General features: G+C 37.4%; 1 non-coding gene and 1 pseudogene across 1 annotated transcript; both read right to left on the bottom strand.

Annotated features, from left to right (window-relative positions):
• LOC121168698 overlaps positions 1-24,284 on the bottom strand; it is a 74,688-nt pseudogene that overhangs the window by 43,290 nt on the left and 7,114 nt on the right.
• Positions 13,451-13,650, bottom strand: LOC121168905. Its single transcript, XR_005885771.1, has one exon. It is a non-coding gene; the product is annotated as a small nucleolar RNA SNORA73 family (small nucleolar RNA).

The following is a 24,284-nucleotide window of genomic DNA, read 5'->3' as shown; positions in this document are numbered from 1 at the left end:
GCATTTATAGCCCTGGTACATAGCCCACTAACTCCAGCATGCTTCACACACGGAGCAGGATCATTTGTCATTTTGATGCCAAGATGATACTTAAATTCTAAATGAAGTAGATTATTCCTTTTTACCTCCTGCTTGGACAAAGCACAGGCATTTCAGGCATTTATGAATTACCGTGTGTATACATGAACGTTTGTACTTGCTTTGTTGCCTTGGATGTGACAGTCTTCAACCCTGCCCATGGCAACGGAAGATGCAAGGTTCTGACATGCTTAATCAGGGGATTTATTTCAAACAAGTGACTTCCCTGAAAAGCATGCAAATAATAGTAATTAAAATGCCTTTAAATTAATAAATAATTAGCATTCAAATATCTACTGCAAATCTATATACACTATTCTTAAGAAGTATTGCATTGGGCATCTCTGCAATTTTCTAGCACTTGAAATCTGGCCAACATCCCAGACAGTATATATTTTGTGTTTTGAATTGCAGACATTATAGTCAGAAAATCTTCCTTAGCAGATCTCCGTGCTTGCAGTGGAATTATCTAACTGTATATTACTAAATGGTACAGTGAGGTCAGATAACTGATATTTTGGCTACTGGATAAAGGAGAGTGAAGTTTTGCTCTTCTGGAAATCTAAGGATAATAGCAAGATCACTCAACCTCCAAATAGCTCCGAAGTAACCATTCTGATTAAAAGGCATTCCAAAATTCATATTGTTGTTACCAGCTTGTATAATGCAAGTGTGCTGTAACTTCAACAACATGCCTTTTCTCTCAAACACAGATAAAATTGTCCTCTGAGAACAAGTTCCAGGTTTGTGGAGTAGGTGCTCAGGGGACTTAACCCATGGCAGGCAAGTAGTTCTCAGTTGGGACCAGGTTTCTGTGCCAGATTTGTATAGGATTTGTATAGGGTTGTCTTTCGACAGTCCTAGAAGCTGCCCAAGCAGTTGTTATACATATTTCATCACCTTTCGCTACCTGCTATTCACCTGGTAAGCCTATGATGGCTCTGCTGCTTTGAACTCATGATCTGAGCTTTTGTCTCTCCTCTGGAAATTGATTCCATTTTCAACCTCTGGGCCAATCCTGGCCTCAGAGTTGAAGTGGAAGGTGATGACTCAGCAGCTCAGCCTCTGAACAGCCTTATCGACTTCCTTTCCTTGCTCTTGGCTTCTATCTTGGGTCCCATTTCCAATCATGGCAATAAGTCCTTGGTTCTGCTGTTTGGAAGCTTATAATCCTCTGTTGCTACAACCCTGTCTTATCTCCTGAGTCATTTGATAGACTTAAACTTTAGTGTTTGTGGTTAGTTTTTTTTTTTTTTTTTTTTTTTACCTGTTGTCAGATTTCTCTGATATTGACTCTGCCTGCTGCCAATCTGGCTGCTGATACTACATTAGGCTTCTCTGCCAGCACACCTGTTGCTCACTGCCAACTTTCCCCTGATGTACATTTTGCCATCTGCCTGGACTTTCTTCTCTTTCTTGCTGCTGAAAATGTGTGCAGTCCTTTGTGTGTACCAATGATTAGAACACAGTCTTCTAAGAACAAATAAGCAAAACATTTAGAAGGCAGGACATAAGTTCAATTTATCTTATTCTCCATCAAGTCCTGGAATGAACATATTGTTTATGATATGTAGTGATACTGAGAGTATTTGTATAAAAATATTTGTATCACAACTTTAATGTGATAGAAATTTCCCTGTAGACTTACTCGGGAACAAACATAGTAACATCATTATCTGAAAAGTGAATGTAGAGTAAAAGTTTTAGAAAGGTGAAATAAATGTTATCAGATATAAATAATTTTAGTTTCTAAGGATATTCGCTGGATCCAGATGGGTGGTTGTCTTTCAGTATGCCCAGGGACATTTACTGAGTGACAGGAATCCCTGAAAGAGAAATCTGATAGCTTCTGCTAGAGTGATGAGGGAGACAGAAGAATCCTCTATCCAGTCAGGTGTCAAGGTTGTTGCTGAAGCAGAGTTACACTGGGAAGAGAGCTTTCAGTAAAGCTGAGTGTTTACAGGGATAAGTGAGAAGGAGGTTTAGATGAAAGGAGACAATTTGAGCCTGGGTTAAGGGCCCAAGAAAACAGTCATTTGAAAAGGATTAGGAGGAAGGATAGGAGAAACAAAATAGAAAGAAAACAAGATTAGGTTTGGGCAGTGAGAGCAGGTGGGTGATGTTATGGGTGGGGAGCAGGGGAGACTATAGACATAAGGAACAGTTAATTAAGGTGAAATCAAATTTGAAGAGATTGAATGGCAGGTAAAATTTCAAGTTAAGAAAAATAATGGGATGAGCCAGGAAGGCATCCAGTTAAGTACATGTGCTCCAAAGTCCCAGCATGTTGGACTTAGATAGGAAAAAAAGATCATTATTCATTGACCTAGCTATCTGGAAGAGATGTCTTGACTGATGCCTGAAAGAGATACCAGGAAAGATGTATAAGGAAGAAAGACTGGATCTTACACAGGCCAGATGATGAGCAAGAAGTTACATAAATGAACACCAAGAGCATATTGCAAGCATTTGGCTAGGATTTAGTCCCAAACTCCTGAAGATGGCTAAATCCTAAAGTTGTGTTACTGGTGTTTGGATTTAGGGCTTTATTACTGTATGGCTTCTAGGAGGTGGTCCTATTGGTCATAAGTTACTGAGGACATCTTTAAGGTACTTTTTCATAAGGTGGTGAATCATAAAAACCATATAGGACAGAATCATTCTCTGCATCTTGACTCACATGTGATGGCTCTATTGTACATGCTACACGATTGCCATCAGAAGTTGCTATCAAATGGTCAAACCAAGGGAGCTCATGCATTCCTGAATTGTGATCATCCAAAACTATCAATGAAAACAAACTTCTTCCTTCATAAGTAGCATGTCTTGGCTATTTAGTTGTAATTATGAAGATGACTAATACACAGACTGATTTAAACTCATGTTTATCAAGAAATGGAAACTTATGTTTCTTACTGACTCTTGAAGTCTATTGCTTTTAGCTCAAGAAGCCCTCATGCAGTTGGACATCTGCTTAGCTATATGTCAGCTATGATGGATGGCAACGGAGAACATCCTTTAATTTTCTAAATGTGTCAATAGATAATTCCTAGTGATGACTAATGGGAAAGGCAAGCTGAGGAGCCTAACATTTGCATACTGCTTTTACTTTGGGAGTAGGATGTATGTGGCAGACACCTGCATGGTCCAACTTAGTCATCTGCCCAATGGGAAACTAAAAGTTCAGGTCAGCCTCTGATTTTGAATTTGAGACCCCTAAATAGTAATATCAGTCAAGGTCTCCATGTATTCACCATCAGTTCAACTTGTTGAATTAAACAAAGTATGGAAGAAATTTAAAGAAGATGTCATGTTTAATACTACATTCAGAAAATGTGTCCTACTTGACAGTAAACTAGAATGCGCATGTGTTAAATTCTACAAAGGTAATTTCATGTCAAAGATAACTAAAATAATAGATGGTGCTGAAAGAATTGTGAGGCTATAATACATTTGAGGTGCTAAGGCAATTAAGTAATTGGAGTTAGGCCATTTGAGATACTCAGCCTTGGATATGCTTTAGAGTTATGGATCTATTTATATGAATGTTACATATCATTTACCTTGTTCCCTTCACATTTTAAAGTCCTGTATGGAGAATGACACAAAGGAATTGTTGGGCATCAACAATTCAGCACTTTAGACAGCTGTTATACCTGCCTAGAATGGATAGGTCTAACTCTGCCATGTGAGAAAATTACTTCCTAGGTATGGATTAAGCCCTTCTAAGGAAATGTGTTAAACTTTCTGTAATTTTGATTGTTATTTCTGGTTTTGCCCAATATTGTCAAAGCTATCTATGCTGCCTTCAAGAGTTTATTTGTAGTTGAATAATGTAATCAAGGTAAAATGTTTCTATATTTCCAAAAGAATCTTTTAAGTAAGTAGCTTCTGTTGGGATTACTTCAGAGCCTTTGTTAGATCTTTTTTTTTTTTTTTTTTTTTTTGGCTCCAGGTAGGTAATTCTGGTTGCCCACATTACTTGGATTTGGCTTATTACAGTGATAGAGTCTAGCTCCTTAATAAGAAGTTTCTAAAACATTTTTAAAGTTGGTGGGACATTTCTTTCTGATGATTTTAAGTAGTGCATTGGTTCCATAGCTTCTGGGGACACCATCTGTGTAACCATTATAATCTTGAGAAGTGCATAGTGCCTTCCACACTGTTACAGAAAGCCTCCTTGTTGGTATCTTTACTAAATGACAGAATGGATCCAGTATTGAGTTCCATCTGGCAGGCTTGGACATTTTCTGATTTTGTGCAGAAGGCTGCCATACCCTCGAATATCTTCCCACAAGCCATCTCCATAGAACTAAATTACAAGTTTTGTTTGTCTTGATTGTAAGGTCAGTCCCTAGTACCAGAAAATGTGACTTACTGTGTCTTTTGGTGAGATTTATTTTGAATTTTTGTGACCATCTTTTGAAAATAATATATTCTGGGGAGAGTGTCATAAATGAATAGATGCGTTAGTTACATGGGCAATCATACTGGTATTAGTACATTTCTTACATTATAATAAAAAACTTCTAGACTGTTAACATGGACAGTATGAATTTGATTTTCTGCATTTTGGAGCTCTGTACCAACCTAAGTACGTGTATACAATTTTCTTCTATAGCTTCTTTCATGATTATATTGAGAAACCTGTTGAATTGATCACAAATACAAAATACAACACATAAAAAATAGGAAAAATCTGCATCAATATTACCATATTTTCTCCTAGGTACTTGGTTGGGCTAACTATAATACAGATGGGATGAAATTCAAAGAAGTCATTGTGGATTAAAACCACAGTTACTATCTATGATATATCAGTATGTTCTGGAAAAAAAATATTGTCTGGGAGAACCCAAATGATAACTATTATATGAGTAGACTATGGAACAGATGGAAGCATGTTTTTTGGAAAGTTTATTTCCTTAACGGTTTACACACACACACACACACACACACACACACACACACACACACTGGGAGGTTTTAAAATTTATTCTTATTGATACCTGTGAATATTTTCCTGGGCTTGGACAGAATGCCTGGTCAAACACATATGGGAAATGCATGGAGAACAGAAAAGTGGAAAGGTTTCTATGGTCATTAGGGAAGCTCCACTAAACTTCTGCTAGACATTGTGTCATGGACATCTCAGAACTCAGACTACATCTTGATCCGTCACTGGTATTTGCATATATATGTGTGTGTATATGCATACAAATGTATATATATGCAAATATACATGTATGTGTGTATATATTTGCACCCACACATATGTATATAGTACTTTTGTATGCTCTCCTGCCTGTGCTATAGAAAATGTTTCTCATCAAAACATAAGCTAGAGATTTAAACACCTTCCACATACCTGTTCCTAGGCAAACATCAGGTCAGAGAGTCAAATTTTACACAAAAATAAATAATAAGGGACAAGACAAAGATTTTTTTCATAAAATAATAAGATAAAACAATAGTATTTAAGAATAATTTATAAATCATTGATTGAAAAGCAGAAATAAATACATAACTTCTAGTAAGTGTATCATAACTAGCTAGCTAGAGATAGATAGGAATTGCCTTATATGTATTAAAAAAGGAGGCAGAAGTCATATAATAATATATAAAATGATAAATAGGATACATCTCTATCTATCTATAATTATATATAGGAGATCAAAGTACTTGTGCAATAGACATAAACAAATGCAACATTGAAGAAAATCAGGCTGCGTATGGCAGTGTATTGAGACGATGTAACCAAACTTATATTGGAAAAAAATTAATTTGGAGAACAGAGTAAACAAATTTGACACCTGAGTAATTTACACATATCCACATTCATCTTTTGATTGATTGATTTGTCTTATTTGAAAGATACAGAGATGGAAACTTATAGAAGGAATTCCCATCTAGTGCCTCACCATCCCCCAAATGCTCACAATAACCAGGGCAGAAACAGACCACAGTTAGGTGCCAGGCATTCAGTCTGAGTCATTCACATGAATTTTAGGGATCTGGTTACTTTAATCAAGACCTTCTGCCTTCTAGTGTGAGCATCAGCAGGAAGCTAGTTAGGATCAGGTGTGCAGCTGGAACTCCTACCAGGCACTCTGATATGAGATGTGTACATCCTAAGTAGTGTATTCATCTTTTGACAAATATTTTGTATTTTGGGGGAAGAGATAGCTAAATAAAGTAAAATAAGCAACAATCGAGGCTAAAAAAAATGCAGCTAACATTTTGATGTTTCAGTAGGAAATCTTGGGAACTACAGACCAAATCATGTGCCCAGAAAAATTAATTAGAAGAGAACAGCTGGACACATTAGTAGGAAACTCATGAGATCTTATAGGTCCAGGAATGATTCTTGCACTCATCATGTCAGACACATAGAAAGGAAGCAAAGTCAAGCAGTGCTTTGAATTTGCTTTCATAATACTAAATATCAGATTAATGATGATGGTGGTGTTGATTAATGATAATAATAATACAATTACTTTCTGAACATGCTTAATTCCTTACTATTCAAAGTGTTTTTACATAGTAGGCAATTGAAGTCTCATAATACATTTAGGACATCAGTACAATTTAGAGTTGTCTCACTTTATAGAATAGTGTTTTCACAAACTAAAGTATAAGATAATTTAATAAACAAAGTAAGGAATGAGTAAGGAATCATAAAAGGTACAAGTATAGGACAGTAATATAATGAAGAGTAGTCATACTAATTACAAAAATAAGTATTATTTTAAGTTTCCATATTTATGAGGTTATGAGTGTTTGGCACAATGACTTAACTTGCCCTTGTGGGTGTTAGCAAGTGCAACACTGATGATCTCCATCTGCTTTTCAAATAAGTAAACATTAATAAATGAGCACTAAAAATTTCCACATTGAGTAAAAATAAAATGGAACCAAAAAATAAACCAAATTCTATGTTGTTTATGGAATAATTTTCCCTGAACCTCATGTAACTCAGAAAATTAGAAAGTATTGTGCTAGGCACAAGTTATAGTTGATGAAAACAAACAGAATAAAAGACAAATGCTAGTATCAAACTATAGTTTATTGCAAAAATGCCTAAAATGGAACCAAGTAATTCATGTGGACAAATGGTAGCAATGTTTTAATGCATATTATTGTGGTCAACAGAAATATGCCTTCGTATTATCAGCTTTTCAACACTAAGCCTACATAGATGACACATTGAAAAGGCAAGAGGTTAATTTTGGATCATGGTTTTTGGAGGCTTACACACCCAGATCAGGCAGACACCACTGTTTGGTATTGTCTGGGAAGCTGTGTGATCCAGTGTTGAGATGTATGCAGAACAATAAAACGGTGAGGTAGAAAGCAGAGAAAGAACCTATTTAGTTTTCCTAGCCAATCCTCTCAGAATCACTGCCTTCTGAGAATGTGGCTCTAGTGACCTAAGGACCTCCCATTAATCCCCAATGCTAGACATATAGTTGGATCAAGTCTCAAATAAGGACTTCAGAGAGCAACCATTCAATGAGTCTGGTAGTCATGCCCTACTTAAACCATACCATCCTTTGTATTTGAAAGATGAATAGATAAACACATCCAACACGGATGAAAAGTACTTAAATGGTTTTAAAATGTCTGTAGCCACTTAAATTAGTTTCAACAAATCTAATGCTTCCTTTCCTGAAGTACAAATGATGTATTTTATTCAGGTCGATAATGGGCATTGTTTTCATTTGACTCACGGAGTGTTCTTATCTGCTGGTTCATACCCCAAATGCCTAATATGATCAAGACCACAACCAAGAACTAGAAACAGTCTAGATGTCTCATGTGGTAGCAGGGACCCAAGCACCTGAGCCGCTGTCTGTTGCCTTCCATGGTGTGCATTAGTAGGTGGAAGAAATTGAATGCAGAACTGAAACCCGAACTTGAGTACTGTAGCATAGGTTGTAGGTGTCCTAAGCAGCATCTTAACTGCTAGACTCATTGTTTGCCACAAACAATGAATATGTTTAAATTGTTTTTAAATTATATTAGGCCAAAATGCTTATTAAGTTATTGCAACCTATAAAAAATTATACATGACTCTTTCCCTGATTGTAGTGCAAAACGTAATTACCAACATGAAAAGGGAATTCCTTGTTTCAGTTTTTTTCTTTGCAGATGGGAGGAGGGAGGATTAAACACTCTAAACAATTGCCTAAATAATTGCTGGACTGAAGCGGAAATCAACACTGAAATTTCAGTGATTAGGAAATATGGATGGGTCCATTGTGGCAACAGGCAACAGATAAAGATGTTGCCTGAAATGTAGGGATCCTACATGGGAACCAGTTCATGTCCCAGTGTCTCCACTTCAAGTTCAGCTTCCTAATGGCCTGGGAAAAGCAGTGGAACATGGCCCAAATGTTGGGCCCCTGTCACCTGTGTGGAGAACCAGCTGAAGTCCATAGCTCCTTGCTTCAGCCTGGCCCAGTTCTGGCAACTGTGGCCATCTAGGGAGTTGACAGCAATTGGAAAAGGCCCCTTTATCTCTGTTTCTCACTTTTAGAATAATGTTTTCAAAAACTGAAGTAACTATAGGATAATTCCATAAAGGAAAGGAAAGAGTAAAGAATTCTAACAGGTACAAATATAAGATTGTTATAGAATGAGGAGCAGCCATATTAATTATGACAAATCTTATACTAAATCTCCACATTTAAGAAAAGTTGGATGGGTGTTTGTTACAGTAAAGATGTGTCTTTATTTACTGCTGACCTTTATATCACCCTAATAAAGCATCAATATTTATATCAAAATTATAGGAAATTTAAAAACAATACACATTAGTAAATTGGATTTGCTAGTATAATAAAGCATACTAGCTGATGTCTGCATTGATTTCACTCCAGAAATGAAGGATTGACTTAATAATAAGAAACTTACTAGAATAGCAATTAGATTAATCAATGAAATTAAAAGAACTGCCCTTTCATATATTAATGAAAAACAATATGCATAACAATATTTGAATTCTATTTATTATTTAATCTCTTAGTAAATTAATGATAGAATACTCTTTTAATATGGTTGAGTATGTCTATAATATTTAATGGAAAAATTCCCAAACCATTTGCATTAAAAGTGATACAAGACAAGGATTCATGCCATCATTATTATTCAATATTCTTTAGAAAGCTCTAGCCAATACAACATGTCAGGAATAAGAATTGAATAAGTATGTATTATGAAAAAAGATATTGCATATGTTATGAATTCTCTGTGGGAAGTCCAATAAAATCAAATGCAAAACTATTAGAAAGGAGCTTTAAAAAGTTAAAATATAAGATTCTGTGTGAGATACACGTATCACAGAATACAGTGCTAGGGTTTGAGTCATTGCTCTGCTTCTCAGTCCAGCTTCCTCCTAGTACACACCCTGGGAAGCAGCATGTGGTGGTTCAAGAATTTGGGGTCCTCTCACCTGCACAGGAGACCCCCATTGAGTACCAGGATCCTGATTTCAACCTAATCCAGTATTTGCTGTTGCAGGCATTTGGGCAGTGAATCAATAGTTGGGAGAGCTCTCCGTGTCTTTCTCTGTTTCTGTATCTTTATAATAAAATTACCGAAGAAATAAAATGTAAATATATGTTTAAAGCCTGATTTTAAATCTAGTAGAAAACATATATGGAAAAGGTAAGAACGATTATATGTATTATCAACAGTAAAAATACCATATAAGGGACATCACCTTAGAAATACAAACCTTAGAAATACAAGCATGGGCCCGGTGCCGTGGCGCAAGTGGTTAAGGTCGTCACCTTGCACGCCCGGGATCCCATATGGGCACCGGTTCTATCCCGGCAGCTCCACTTCCCTTCCAGCTCCCTGCCTGTGGCCCGGGAAAGCAGCAGAGGACGGCCCAAAGCTTTGGGACCCTGCACCCGCGTGGGAGACCCGGAAGAGGCTCCTGGCTTCGGATGGGCATAGCATCGGCCGTTGTGCTCACTTGGGGAGTGAATCATCGGACGGAAGATCTTCCTCTCTGTCTCTCCTCTCTGTATATCCGCCTTTCCAATATAAATCTTTTTTTTAAAAAAATACAAGCATGTAATTCCTTGAATAAACTGAAAAGGCACTTACACTTACTTTAAAACTTGTATTGCAGAATGAGCACCTATGTAGGGTCAAGTGTGTTTTAAAAAACACAGATAGCTGATTTGTCTTATTAGATACTGCCATATAAAATTAATAGTTACAAAATCTGTTGCAAAGAAAAACAACAAAATGACAAAAAAAATAAGAAATTTCACAAGCAGATTCAGGATAAGGTGGAAAATTAATGTATAATACAGCGAGTTCAAATGTTGGTAGAAAAAGGATACATACTATTTCATTTATGATACTGAAAAAACTCTTTAATTATATAAGGAAAACTAAAATGACACAATGAGGACTCCAGATAGAGCAATAATCTAAATCTACAATAATAAAGCAAACAAAATTATATAGAAGAATATGTTGGCACTCTAATGGTGGAAAACTGCAATACATCAGAATCATGAGGTGGAAAATTGCTGAGTTTGGTTACATCACATTAAAGATTTTTATTTGATGTTGGACACCTTTGAGAGTAATAGCTGGAATTTATGTGAGCCTCATAGGACCAAACAGGAAGTAGACATGATACCCAAATGAAAAACGTTCTAAGGATGTATGTACAGGCAATTCATAGATGAGGAAACTCAAAGGACTAATAAAGTTACAGAAGAGACGTTCAAGCTCATTAGTAATTAGACAAACGCAAAGTAAAGTAACAATGAGATATCCCGAAAGACCTGTTGGATAGATAAAGCAAGAGCTGATGTTGCTGAATGTTGCTAGCAGGAGGAAATACTGGCATACTACTAAGGGACTACTGGTTGAATTTTAGCAGCATTAGCCACACTGAAGCTACTTGTTGATAGCTAATCAACTTATATAAAGGTTGCCGAATAATTGGGAGTTCCATTCTGTGACAAACCATACATGGACACAAGTGAGGATGTTGCTTGAAGCACTGTTTGTGATGCTGGAGGCAATCTCTTAATCCCTGGGAGAAATAGAGACACAAAGAGACAATGACCTTGAGGGTCCTACAGTTTTTGATTAGTGTATGTGGTGTTGACAAGTACTTAATTGAACCCTGAGAAGAATGAGGAGAGCAGGAAATAAGATTTCTAGTATATAGTGGCATATGTGGTTACTCACGTGTATTTAACCACACAAACAAATGCATATTTCATACACACAGGTATATACAGAAACAGAAAGGATAAAAAAATAAGCGCAGTTTGGAGGGAAATTAAAAGGAAAGGGAAATAGGGACTAGAGATCAAAGAAGATAAATAAAAAATAGACTCTTGCAAGGTAGTGTGAAAGAAATAAGGAAGTTAAGGAAACAAAGAGGAAAACAAGGGAGGGAAGGAGGAGGAGGAAAAGAGGAAGTAGGAAAGGGGAATAAAAAAAAGGAGAGACCAGCTTGGCCCGATACCATAGTGGTTAAGGTTCTTGCCTAGCATGCACCAGGATCCCATATGGGTGCCGGTTCTAATCCTGGCAGCCCTGCTTCCCATCCAGCTTCCTGCTTGTGGCCTGGGAAAGCAGTCGAGGATGGCCCAAAGTCTTGGGACCCTGCACCCAAGTGGGAGACCTGGAAGAGCTCCTGGCTCCTGGCTTCAGATTGGCTCAGCTCCAGCCGTTGCACTCACTTGGGGAGTGAATCATCGGATGGAAGATCTTCCTCTCTGTCTCTCCTCCTCTGTATATCCACTTTTCCAATAAAAATAAATAAATATTTTAAAAGGGGAGAGGATTGAAGTGGCTGAATTAATTTATTCAATGTTCTGGAACAAAATGCCATAATGATGTGACAAAATGATATAAATTCATTGTTTTCAGGGTTAGGGGGCTGGAAGTCCCCAGGAAAGGTTCTCTTTCTTGTTGACAACAGCCCTTTTCTCATGTGTCTCATGTGATCTTTCTGTGTTCACTTGAGCAGACAAGGACACAGCCTTCCTGAATTAGCACCTCAATCTTAAATCTCTATCCAGTGTTAGTAATTTATTTAAAGTCCCTGTGTTCAAGTACCTAAATTGGGGCTTAGGCAGTTGGTATATGGCCTCTGGAGAGATAATTCAGTCTATACCTGGAACATTCTTGGAGAAATGCCTTGCTTCTTGACCCTGTCCATTGGACTGCATGAGACTTCTGTTGTCTCTGAATTTCTCCACATAGTTCTCTCTGTGTTTTGATGTTGAGACCTGGCGATGGGTCTTGAGTTTAATTGACTCATGATCAGGAAATATTCATTATTGCATAAGAGTAATCATTAAAAATGTGAAAAAGATTAACAGGCGTTAATACAAAGTAATGCTTTATTTTTAATTAGAAATAAACTATAATTGTAAAAGAGGCCATTCCTTCAATTTACTTACATATGGTGGGAGAAGCTCTTATTGATTAAACAATGGATCATTATAAATATCAGTTTTGAGTCAGCAGTCAGGCAAGAAGCATTACACTATTTACCATTTAATTCTAAAAGTTACCACCAAATAATTTTCTTGAATGCAGTTTTTGGCTAAATATTATCATTTGCTACATGAGTGTAAGATATTCATTGAATTAGGTTGATTATCAGAGGTTTTCAATAAAAGATAGTAAGGAAAATTCCCCATTTCAAGTTTGGTATATGTAGAGTGCTATGTTTTGTGCACAGCTCAAAAATTCAAGTAAATTGTTCTTACCTAGATCAGAATGCAAATTTCATTTATAGATGGGAGTACAGTCATGAATCAGTGGCAAGATGAGAAGTGGGCATTTGAATTATGCCACCCATTGTTTTTCCTCTCTGTGATCCAGGCTGATCCAGGCTTGAACTGCACAGAACGAATGGGTTCTTTTTAGGGATTGAAGGCTTGCTACTTCATGCGCTATATGCCAGAGTAGGGAACAAGGCAAGGCTTTTCTCTGCGGACTATCCAACTCCTGCTTCCCTTCCACCCCTCTTTTCTTTTTAATTTCACATATACTGGCACTCATTCACTTTGGATGGCCTTACGGACACTTTGACGTAACAATTGCTCCTTTATATAGGAAAGTGTTCTTTTAAAATCTTTATTTCAATTCATAAACATTAATATATTAATTTATTTCTTTTAGTGAACTGTAAATGTTTACATTAGAAGCAGAAACCAATAGGATAGATGGATGGTTTTTGGAAGGCATCTATCTAGCTTTTCCTGTGCTTCTGCAATTGTCCCAAGCATGGAGTCATCAATCATGAATGAATTTCACAACATGAAATATTGATTTGTTAATGTAGTCAAATAGGTAGTCCAGACTGAGAATTCCAGCAAGCTGTTTCCTGCATGGCTTGTCTCCTAGCCGTGGTACAGAGGAATCAGAAGCTGTAGGCAGGTGCAGGTGCAGATCCAAAGCCCAGGGTTTCATTCAATATTGTGGAAAGGGACTGTGTCGAAAGGAATAGAGCCTTGTGTTCCCTCATGCCACTTGAATAATGTCTGAGGAGAGTGGCCTCCTAGATATTCATGTGGGACAGAATAGGTTTATAAAAACAGAAATGAATATGTGTTTGGATAGCTTTTTTTCTTTGTTTAAAATCACATTGGTTTTTGATTTTGCAGAAAGGAAATCCTCAGACATTGGATCTCTTTGACATCTACAATAGAGCTGTCCTTAAAGAGCAGTTTCCCTAAAAAGTGATGACACAATCACGAGTGGTCCTCTATTGACATGGTTTGATAGCCTAACAATGAATTGACTGTTTCCCAGTGGATCTTAAAAAAAATTGTGCAGCTAGTGTATGCCCAGACCTCCCCAAATAATCCATTGACAAGTCTGGTACAGACAGAACTATAACTTTGGTGTGTACCTGGCAATAAAATAGCCAATAAACTTGAACCTGGATATGGAGAGTTCTCAGATGCAATGGGAAATTCAAAACATTGTGAGAAAGTAGAAATGAGGATGGCAAAACCTCAGAGCAACTTCAGGAGCCACTGGGTATAGTACTAAGCCTGGCATTTTCTTCCTATTGCAAGTATATACCACTCTCCATCACAAAGAGAGATATAAACATTAGTAGGTAACACTTGTGAAAGCTTTCTTGGTTAGGGTACCCTTGAGGAGTGAATAGGTCTTTTCTGTCACATTGGAACAATAATATCTCAGAAAAGACCAGCATATTACTAGATGTAATTGTTTCAAATAACATTTTAAAAACCAGTTGACAGGAGATCTGAACAGGGATTAAATTGCAGAGAGTACATAAGGTGGGAAGAGAACTTGTGGAGGATCACTTAGGGGGCCTAGATGCAGGGAGGGGAGTTTTAGAAATGTAAGTGAAGTGAGAGGTTGTTCCTATAAAATTCACCCATGAACATGTTGAGCCAAGGAAAGGAGACAAAGGCAGAGTGGTAAGTGGGCAGAGACCAGAATCACTGGTATCTCAAGGAAAGGGTATCAGCGTAAGTTCTAGCACGAAGCAGTGAGGAGCAGAAAGGTCTCACCCACTTGTGTATTGGAGCCTCCCTTCAAGGATTTTAAGACTTCATCTGTCAGAGTTATAGAACAGAATGAATTAAAATACACAGTGCCTTCTTTCAAGGAACTTGCAATCTGGGGTTGGGGATGGTGAAAGGGAAAACATATACACATAAAAACTGACTAACAGCACAAAGTAGAAAAAGAAATGTAATCTACAGAATTATAGCAGGTGGTTTAACCCACGCAGATGTAAACCGTAAAACATATTTCTTTTTCATTCCTGAGTTCCTTTTTAGAAAACATCTCAGATCAGTGATTCAGTTAAAAAAATGGTACCTAGGGCAGTAGTTTGCACTGAGGTTATCCTGAGGGTCATATCCAAGTGGCATAGATAATAAAAATGATCGTACATACATTTGCATTTAAAGTGGCATAATTTACATGTTTTTGCATACCTACATGTGCTGTGCATATAATTATGTTGACTATATCATTTGCTCTTACACACAGTATTAAAGTTTAAGTGAGTAGGTTGGAAGGGGATAAGTTCTTTTTCTTACTTTGCTACTTTCTTATTTATTGTTTAATAGTCGTCGTGTCAGGAATGTGAAGTGTGTGGGATCTGGAGTGGTGGAATGTTGGTGATGATAATGATTTAAGGTCCACCTTAGATTGGAGAATGCAGCTTTCAATCAGTGAGGTCACTGTGTTCCCACACAATCACACAAAGGTGTTTTGGCCCTGACACTAACTGAAAAAAAAAGTTTGCTTTAACTATTAATAAAATGTATTATCCACTTTTGTCTGGTTTACTCTCTGTCCTGTACAACAGACACAATCTTAAGAGACAAAATTTAAAATAAGTGATCATTATTTATTAAAAATGTAATGTACTTGCAGCCCTTCATTGCATATTTTAAATAGCGAATTACCTTATGAAGTTAGTGTTACTATCTCCATACATGAAAGAATAAGATTTGCTAAGGCTAAGTCATTTATCCAGCAAGTGGTGGAGTGAGATTCACTGTTTTATCCATTTTTAATGCAGATTGATCATTCCTGTGCACTACCTTGGTGATGTACTATCAACTGGACTCTAGAGTCATGCCAACTACTGTCTGTGCATAATGAAAGCCGTGATAAGTTGCAAGTCTCCCTCTGGACAAGAAGGTTCAGTCTGCCCTCTGAGGCTTGAGGACTCTTTCCCCACAAGGACAGTAGCCTCCCCTGTGCAACATTCTTCATTAGGTCCTGACCAGTGAGATTTCTTGGACCAAAGCTTCTGGGCAATCTATTTTTAACTTCAGTTCAATGATCTGGCGGCATAGATCTGTTAGAACAAAATTATTTAGCGCACAAGGCTGTTTGCATTTAATTAATTTAAATATAAGCTACAATCTTAGGAAAATTAAGTAGACAAAAACGTTTTCATGCATCATAATCATTTTGCAAACATATAAACTATAACCTGTTAATTACATTTTCCTTCACAAACCATTTATCTTTTTGATGCCTTGCCTAATAAGTTGATGCTTGTCGTTTACATTTTAAGTGCTTATGATTCAGACTGTTTCTAAAGGGATTGCTAGGTCCCAAATGCTGGAAAATATCACAACAATGTGGTACAATATCATAGTATGCAATGTCTAATTTTAGCTCAAGGACCACGAGGGTTCATTTGAATAGTTGCAGAACTTACTTGGCTACAAACAATATAATGAATCGTTTGCTAATCAGTGTCCTTTCTTTAATTTGAAGAAAGCTCATCAAAATGAAGGTCTAGGATGGAAAATTTCATCTTGCATGCATATATCAAATGACACTGTCATTTTTGCATCTTTAGACTGAGTCCTGGAATTCATTCACTGTGTGTTATTTTGTCTTAATCCCAGTGAACAAGCTGTCACTCAAGTCAACTCAGTCCCAGTCATAGTTATTAGGTCTGCTGGTCATCTCCTCTACCTTCCATCCTGATACCATCCTTCAGAGTGTTGCAATCAAATTTAATTCTTTCCTTATCTCCAACAGGACACAGGTCTGTAGCAAATAGTATCACCCTAAGTTATAGCTTCGACCAATTATTAGCAGCTTCATCTTTTTGTTTTTAAATATTTAAAAAGAAATACTTATTTTATCAAGAAACAGAGTTACAGAGAGAAATAAAGAGACTAAGTAAGAGATCTTCCATCTGTGGTTCACTCCCCAGATGGTTGCAGTGGCTTGAGCTGTGCCATTTCGAAACCAGGATCCAGGATCCAAGAGCTTCTCCCTGGCCTTCCACGTGTGTAGGGACCCAAGAACATGTGCCATCCTTGGCTGCTTTTCCAGGCAATTAGTAGAGAGCTGGATCAGAAGTGGAAGAGCTAGAATTCAAACCCGTACCTAAAGAGATTGTTGGCACCACAGGCAGAAGCTTAGTGTGCTATACCATTGTGCTGGCCAGAATTAGCTTCTGAAATATGCCCTATTCCTTCACATAGCTGTATTGCTGCAAATCTTTTCCTTTCAGAAAGTTCTTTCCATTTTTTTTCTTTTTAAAATTTGAGCTTATCTTTCATACTCTGATTGAGGCCGTTCCTGTTCTGAAAGAAGCATTTTACCGCGCCTTCATACCCTCCTCTCTCTATTTATTGGTATTTGTTCCACTGTGTGTTACTAATGACCCAGTGGTAGCAGTCACGAAATAGTTCCTTTGCTAGCACTTGTCATGCTGACAGTCAACTCAGAGATTTCACTGATGAATAGGCAACTCCAGAATTTCAATAAAGGAGAACAGGATATGGGTGAGTTGAGCAGGGCTTACCATGTTTCCTTTTTTTTCTTCTGCCATTTTGATTTTTTACTGCCTTTTTTTCTCAAATAAGTCTAGAAATTTTGATCTAAAAATCAATTACTCTATCTCAGTAAACATAAGAGTGCAGGAAGTTTCTGCTACTCCTGGAAATTTTCTTGCCACCAGTTACACTGGCATCAGCTAGTGCCAAATGTTATGGTCACAGAGCACCAGTGACAAGCCATATGCTGAACCTGCAATCCGTGTGGGCTCTCTGATCAATCTTTACCCGATATACATTAAAAAAAAAACACTCCAATCTAAATTACTTTTTCTTTTGGCTGTATATACCTTTTAATGTTTCCCCATAAACTGAAAACCTAAAATTGCTAGAATTGCTGAAAGTTACATATCTTTTTGCAGTGTATATTGACCTAAGACACTCGCTCAATTCTTAGAGCATGAAGTAAAAATCTGGCAAAAACAGGTAAATAAAAATTCTTAACAGACAAAAACACTTGTTCACACAGGATAGACACTGAAAATTGCAGTAATTAATGAAAGCCATTTAAACTGATTTGTGCTAATTCATTGGTAAAAAGAATCTAGGGATAATTTTACTATCCAAATTATTGTTAGACTCAAGCATCTCTGTTTAATAGCTTCTTTAAAATCTATTTGATATGTCTTAATAGCCTGCAAAGGCTAGATGCCACATTTTGAAAGTACCATGCATCTTCAAAGTACTCTTCAAAGATGTGAGGTAGAGCAAGTATCTTAACCATTAAGGTCATTATTATCATCTGTGGTCTCTGTGTACATATTGATCAATGTTCCCTTTCTGGGTAGCCTTCATAACAAAATTTAACACAAATTAGTTTGCTCTGATATCAGAGAAATGCCTGCTCCACTGTTACTCTCTAGCCAAGGGAGTGACCTTTCCTGACTGGCTTGCCTTTGTAGTTTTTCTGTGCCCTAAATTTCTGGACTGCTGCTGCCTTAATTTCTGTGCAAGGAGTACTTCTTCCTTAGGCACTAGGCCTGGTGTCAAATGCCAGGAGGGTGTGCATCCCAGGGCTAGCACTCTCCAGCTGTGCATTCTGTCCAGTTGCTTCACCTTTCTGTTCCCGCTGGTAAGATACATGGAGGCATTGATTTTGTTTTCCTTTTTCTGTGAATCTGCTCATTCTTAAAACAAGTTAATGATAGGATTTACTTGTGAAGAATGTTGTAAGCAGGAAATGATGAAATGATAAGTTTCTTTGAATAGGACTTGATACCATGCAACTGGTTATTGCTTGTTGGCTATTATTATGTAATAGTTCAGTGGTAGAAGAAATTTTGTAAGTCAGTTTTTACTTAGAGTGGGAGAAAATTTTCCTGAAAGAGGTACAAATTGAAAAAGAGTTCTCCAATTAAACAAACATAAGTTATCAGAAACTTTGTAACATGATTATTGAGATTTCTCATTACTTCAGCTGAAGTTTTTCTGTGTTATTCCTTCACATCATTTTGTCATATTATATGGGCTAGTTCTACTCTGACAATGTCCTCTGGACCAGTAGGACCAATGTCACATAGTGGCATGAAGAATTTTTAAGCCTATAGACACCTTGCTCAAGTAGAATCTGGGTGTTAATGAAAGCTACTATTGTTTTTATTGTTTTTTTTTTTTTTTTTTTTTTTTTTTTTTAAAGATTTATTTTTGTTATTTTTTTTATTGGAAAGGCGGATATACAGAGAGGAGAGACAGAGAGGAAGATCTTCCGTCCGATGATTCACTCCCCAAGTGAGCGCAACGGGCCGATACTATGCCGATCCGAAGCCAGGAGCCTCTTCCGGGTCTCCCACACGGGTGCAGGGTCCCAAAGCCTTGGGCCGTCCTCGACTGCTTTCCCGGGCCACAGGCAGGGAGCTGGAAGGGAAGCGGGGCTGCCGGGATTAGAACCGGCGCCCATATGGGATCCCGGGCGTGCAAGGCGAGGACTTAACCACTTGCGCCACCGCGCCGGGCCCTGTTTTTATTGTTATGTTAGAGTTTGAGGGGTAGTGATGTAGACTATATTGCCTTCTCATCTGAATAAATGAAAATGATTAAGATGCTTAAGTAGTGTTTGGATAATTAAATATGTTAGTATATGGAAAGCATGTTGAAGCACAGAGCAAGAGTACTTCAAAATGAAGAGATGGAATTAAAAGAAATTGGAAAACATTTGGTTTTTAAACAATATGTATTTCTCATGAACTTTTGGAATACTCGTTTTCAACTGTGTTTACATCACATACTTACATATAATGTTCAGAAAATGCAATTTATGGGTGTTCTCTCCTTAACTGGCTACAAAACCCATGCCAAGATTTGTGCTTAGTTTGTAATATCAAAATTTATGTCAATTTTGAAAAAGGAAATGAGGCTTCAAGAGAAATGTTAGATTCAAGAAAAATAAATCTAAAAATTAGAAATATTTATGCTAGAGGTGAAGATGGTAATTGCTTTCAAATGTTTAAAGGTCCTGAAGAGTTCTGTGTAACTTCAAATGACAAAATAATTATGATTATGTAGAAGTTGCCTGAGGATTTGACTCAAATTAAGGAGCAACTCTGATCTCTTTGCAGTTAGATCTGTTCAATTGGAATGTGTTTTGTTGTAAGATTTCAGGCCCCTGCACTGTTTTTTGAAACACCTTCTCATTCACAATTGTGGCACAACAGTAAGGTTTCATTAGCTAAGGGTTTTATGAGTACCGTCCCAAATCTGAGATGCCCGATTGTATGAATGATAGAACTAAAAGGGTTCTCAACCTTCATCTAAATGATAGAAGAATCAATGTCTCTTCATCTTTTAGGTAAGGGAATTAAGATACAGAAAGCTCGCTTTGACTGCGTATGCAAATGGCTGATGGTAGACATCCTTGACCAGAATGTTGATTATGAGTTCTGCTTCAGAACTTTATGCCTTTTTTTGTTGGTTCCTTCCAATTGTCAATTCTCTAATTCTGATCTCTAGAATCTGAGAAATATTTAGAATCCTGAAGAAAATGTAAATGTACCCTCCTTTTTAAAATCAGAAATAATTTTGGCAGTCATTAATGTATCTATCAAATTATCTCAAAGCAAAAAAGATTTTGCTGAGTCCTAGTTCTTTAATATGCTCTCCTTTAAACAGGTTTTGAGGAGAATTAAATTTGTAAAACTGACACATGTAATTGAATTCTTGATGTTTTGGAACATGATAGTATAACAGATTCTTGAAATCGTATAAGAGAGACCCTTGTTTAACTTGATCTGAGAATGTCTTAGACCATTCAAACACTGAATATTCTACTCTACTCCTAAGCATAAGTCCCCAGTTTCTTCTATAGCAAGTGTCCATTAAATGTTAATATCTTGTGAATACTCTTCATGATGTCAAGGAAAGACTTTGTAACTAATTACTTACTATTATATTTTCTTATTCTCCATTTCTATTTCTTTCCTTGAGTGTTTTTTTCCCTCTTTTCATATTAAAAAGAAACACTTAGCCTTTTGTACAACCAGTGTTTGAGTTGTGCTCTACTCAATTGATATCAAAGCAAGAGATGATTGTCTACTTACTATTGATGTGTTTTTTAAAAAGATTAATTGTATTTATTTGAATGGCAGAGCAACAGAAAGAAAGGGTGAGGGAAGGATTTTCTACTTGCTGGTTTATTCCTCAAATGGCCATAATGACCAGGGCTAGGTCATGTCACAGGCATAACCAAGGACTCCATCTCAATCTCCCACGAGGGTAGTGCAGGCCCAAGCACTTGGGCCATCATATGCTGATTTCCCAGGTACGTTAACAGGGGGCTGAACTGGAAGCAGAGCAGCCAGGACTCAAACTGGTGCTCTGATATGGGATGTCAGCATCATAGGTAGCTGTTTTACTCACTGTGTCACAGCAAGTTCCACTCTACCTAAGTTTTGAAAGGGAATGATATTACTACATTCCTCATCCATAGACACTTTCTTAAAATTGTATTACATTGAGTAGGTCTTTCTTTGACACAGGTATAGAATGCTTAAATATAAGGCTAATGTATATCTCTATGAAGAGTTTTTTGGGATTTTCTTTTAACAAGGATCCTACATCTATTTGGATCAAGACATTTTAAGGTCAATGTAAGTAAACATTAAAACTTAAAGTTAGATGCTACATTAAATAAGAGTTTAAAGAATACTGCATTATCTCTTCCACTGAAAGGAGGAATGACTAGAAGAATTTCAGTAAGGAAAACCCAAGTCAAACTAACAGAATGATAAGATCAAACTCCTTAATGTGACCTCTACCAGGGTGAAGAAATCTGACAGGATGATTGTGTCATCTTTCATGAGCAATAATTGGTCTGGTGAGTCTGAGACAGCAAAGAGCAAAATTGGAAATGAAATGAAAGATGACGGACAGTCCACTGCATGTCAGATGCTTCTACACGCATTTTCTCATTTCAGCCTCAAGATAAGGCTACGAGGAAGACTGTGCTCCTGTTATTTCAGATATTTTATGGGTTCAGAGAAGTGGTTCTGACTCAAAGTCACAGGACTAATTAACGGTTAAGTTGATATCTAGACTTGGATGTTTTGATGATCTGTGCCAGTTCTATCCCATTATGTTCCAAATGATAGAATTTGCAAAGTATCTCCTTGGATAAAATAACAAATAGTTGATTACAATGTCATCTAAGGAAATGCTCACTGTCAAATACATCAATATTTTGATAATGTTCCAGGAGGGTAACAGAAAGAAACTAAATTTGTAGAAGGATAAAGAGCATTTTTTTACGTGCAAATGTATCTTAGAGTCTTTTTAGTATGTCTGGTCAGGTGTATTTCTATGCAGCTTCTGATTCTTACAGTGCAACAGTTGGAGGATTTCAAGTTGGTAAGGAAATGAAGCCATCACCATACTCCCTATTAAGCTCATACAGCAGAATGTGTGGGGCTAAGGTCAAAGGCTTAGAGATTACGGAGGTAGAAGAACGACTATTGTGTATCAGCTGAGGGCAAAGAATGGAGGGATTGGCTGTGATTGAAGTGTCAATAGTCACAGCCGTAATCACAACTGAGGCGAGATCAACACCTACTGTACAAGAGGATTTAAAAATCCAATAAATAAAGCTAAATGGAGGTACTATACTGAACTGTGGCATAAAGCCATAGTTTACTGGCAACACAGAACATCATTGCATAATGGCTGAACACAACCAGCGTGCTGCGTCAGGCAGCATGAAGCCCAGCCTGTAAAAAGCAAGAGAGGTTTTGAAGTGATTGACCAAGTTATATGATTTGCAGGTGCTTTTGTACACAGTTTCACTGGTGGGTGGGTAACTTGGTCAGGAGGCAAGAAAAGCTTGAACTGGGGCTGTGAATTATGTTACTGAGTTTTAGTTTGGAAGGAAGGGGAGAGCAGTTACAGCACAGGCTAGGATCCACAGGTGGCTTCCATTTTGTTTGTAAAATGAGAATTGAGGAGAAATTTCAGGAAGCATCTTAAAAACACATTTATGCAATCCTATTTAACAGACAGGTGCCTCATTGTAGAAATTATTTAAAGTATGGCTCTTGTGTGGACGGATATGTATGTGCATGTCCTCAAAAACATGCAGGAGTTATTGAAATTGATGACTGACATCCAAGAAGCAACACCACAGCCGTTGCCACATCGTTTGCCTTCAAAGAGGAAGAAATGGGTTTATCTTTTTCAAGGTGCTTTTACCTGGTGTCACCATTTCAATCTCTTTCTCTCTCCTCATTCTAATTTTTCTCTGTTGCTTGTTGTACAAATGTTTTAAGAGGCAAAGTGAAGCATACTTATTTAAGACAAAATATTAAGTTAAGGAGTGATTTGAAACTCCGAGTTTGCTGCTGCTTTTTCTTTTTTAAATTAAAGCAGAGTGTCAGGGGGTGTGTATTGTAAATAAGCAAGGTTTGAGCTCTCCCTACAGGCTTTTGTTACAGTAACTGTCTGAGAGGGAGAGGGTATCAAGTTGAAAATCATCCCAACCTGTTCATCAAAGAGAGTGATTTCCTTTGTCCAGGACAAAGTCACAATCTGCTAGCTGGGTGGACGGTGAGGATGTGCAGATTCTTGCTGCCAGTGATGCCTTATCACAGCGTTGAGGCCACAGGATTTTTTTTTTTCTTTTTGCCTTAGTGCTTCATGGATCTTTATTGGCAAATAAAAAGGAGAAGTCTGTTAAAACAACAACCATAACAATGCTGAAAAAAAGTCTAGAAAAACAACGTTGCTTTGTGTGTTTCTGTCTCCCCAGAGCCTGACTTTAGAGACTGAAGTTTACACAAGGGTTTCTAATTCCAGATTGGAATCAGCGTGGGTGAAATCACTGTGGAATATTAATCTATTTATGCTATTTATCTATTTATGCTAAAGTAGCCACTAGCAAAAGCAATTGCTAAAACACAAGTAACTTTTTTCTTTAAAACTTTTTATTTGAAACTTCATTTTTTTAAAAAAAGATTTATTTATTTGTATTGGAAAGGCAGATATACAGAGAGGAGGAGAGATGGAGAGGAAGATCTTCTGTCCATTGGTTCACTCCCCAAGCCACCGCAATAGCTGGAGCTGAGCCAATCCATAGTGAGGAGCCAGGAGGCTCTTCCAGGTCTCCCACGTGGGTGCAGGATCCCAAAGCTTTGGGCCATCCTTGACTGCTTTCCCAGGCCACAAGCAGGGAGCTGGATGGGAAGTAGAGCTATGGGGATTAGAACTGGCACCCATATGGGATGCTGGCTGTGCAACGTAAGAACTTTAACCGCTATGCTATCGTGCTGGGCCCCTAGTAACTTTTTTAAACCAAATTTATTAACAATAAAGAAAGAACATTTATTTTCAAACACACTTTGTGCTATATCCCAAATTCAAAGGAAAACC

Source organism: Ochotona curzoniae, unplaced genomic scaffold (genome assembly GCF_017591425.1).
Source record: "Ochotona curzoniae isolate NIBS_2020 unplaced genomic scaffold, NIBS_Ocur_1.0 scaffold_1037, whole genome shotgun sequence".
NCBI classification, from domain to species: Eukaryota; Metazoa; Chordata; class Mammalia; order Lagomorpha; family Ochotonidae; genus Ochotona; species Ochotona curzoniae.
Note: the sequence above shows the minus strand (reverse complement) of the source record. Positions and strands in the feature narration are given on the sequence as shown.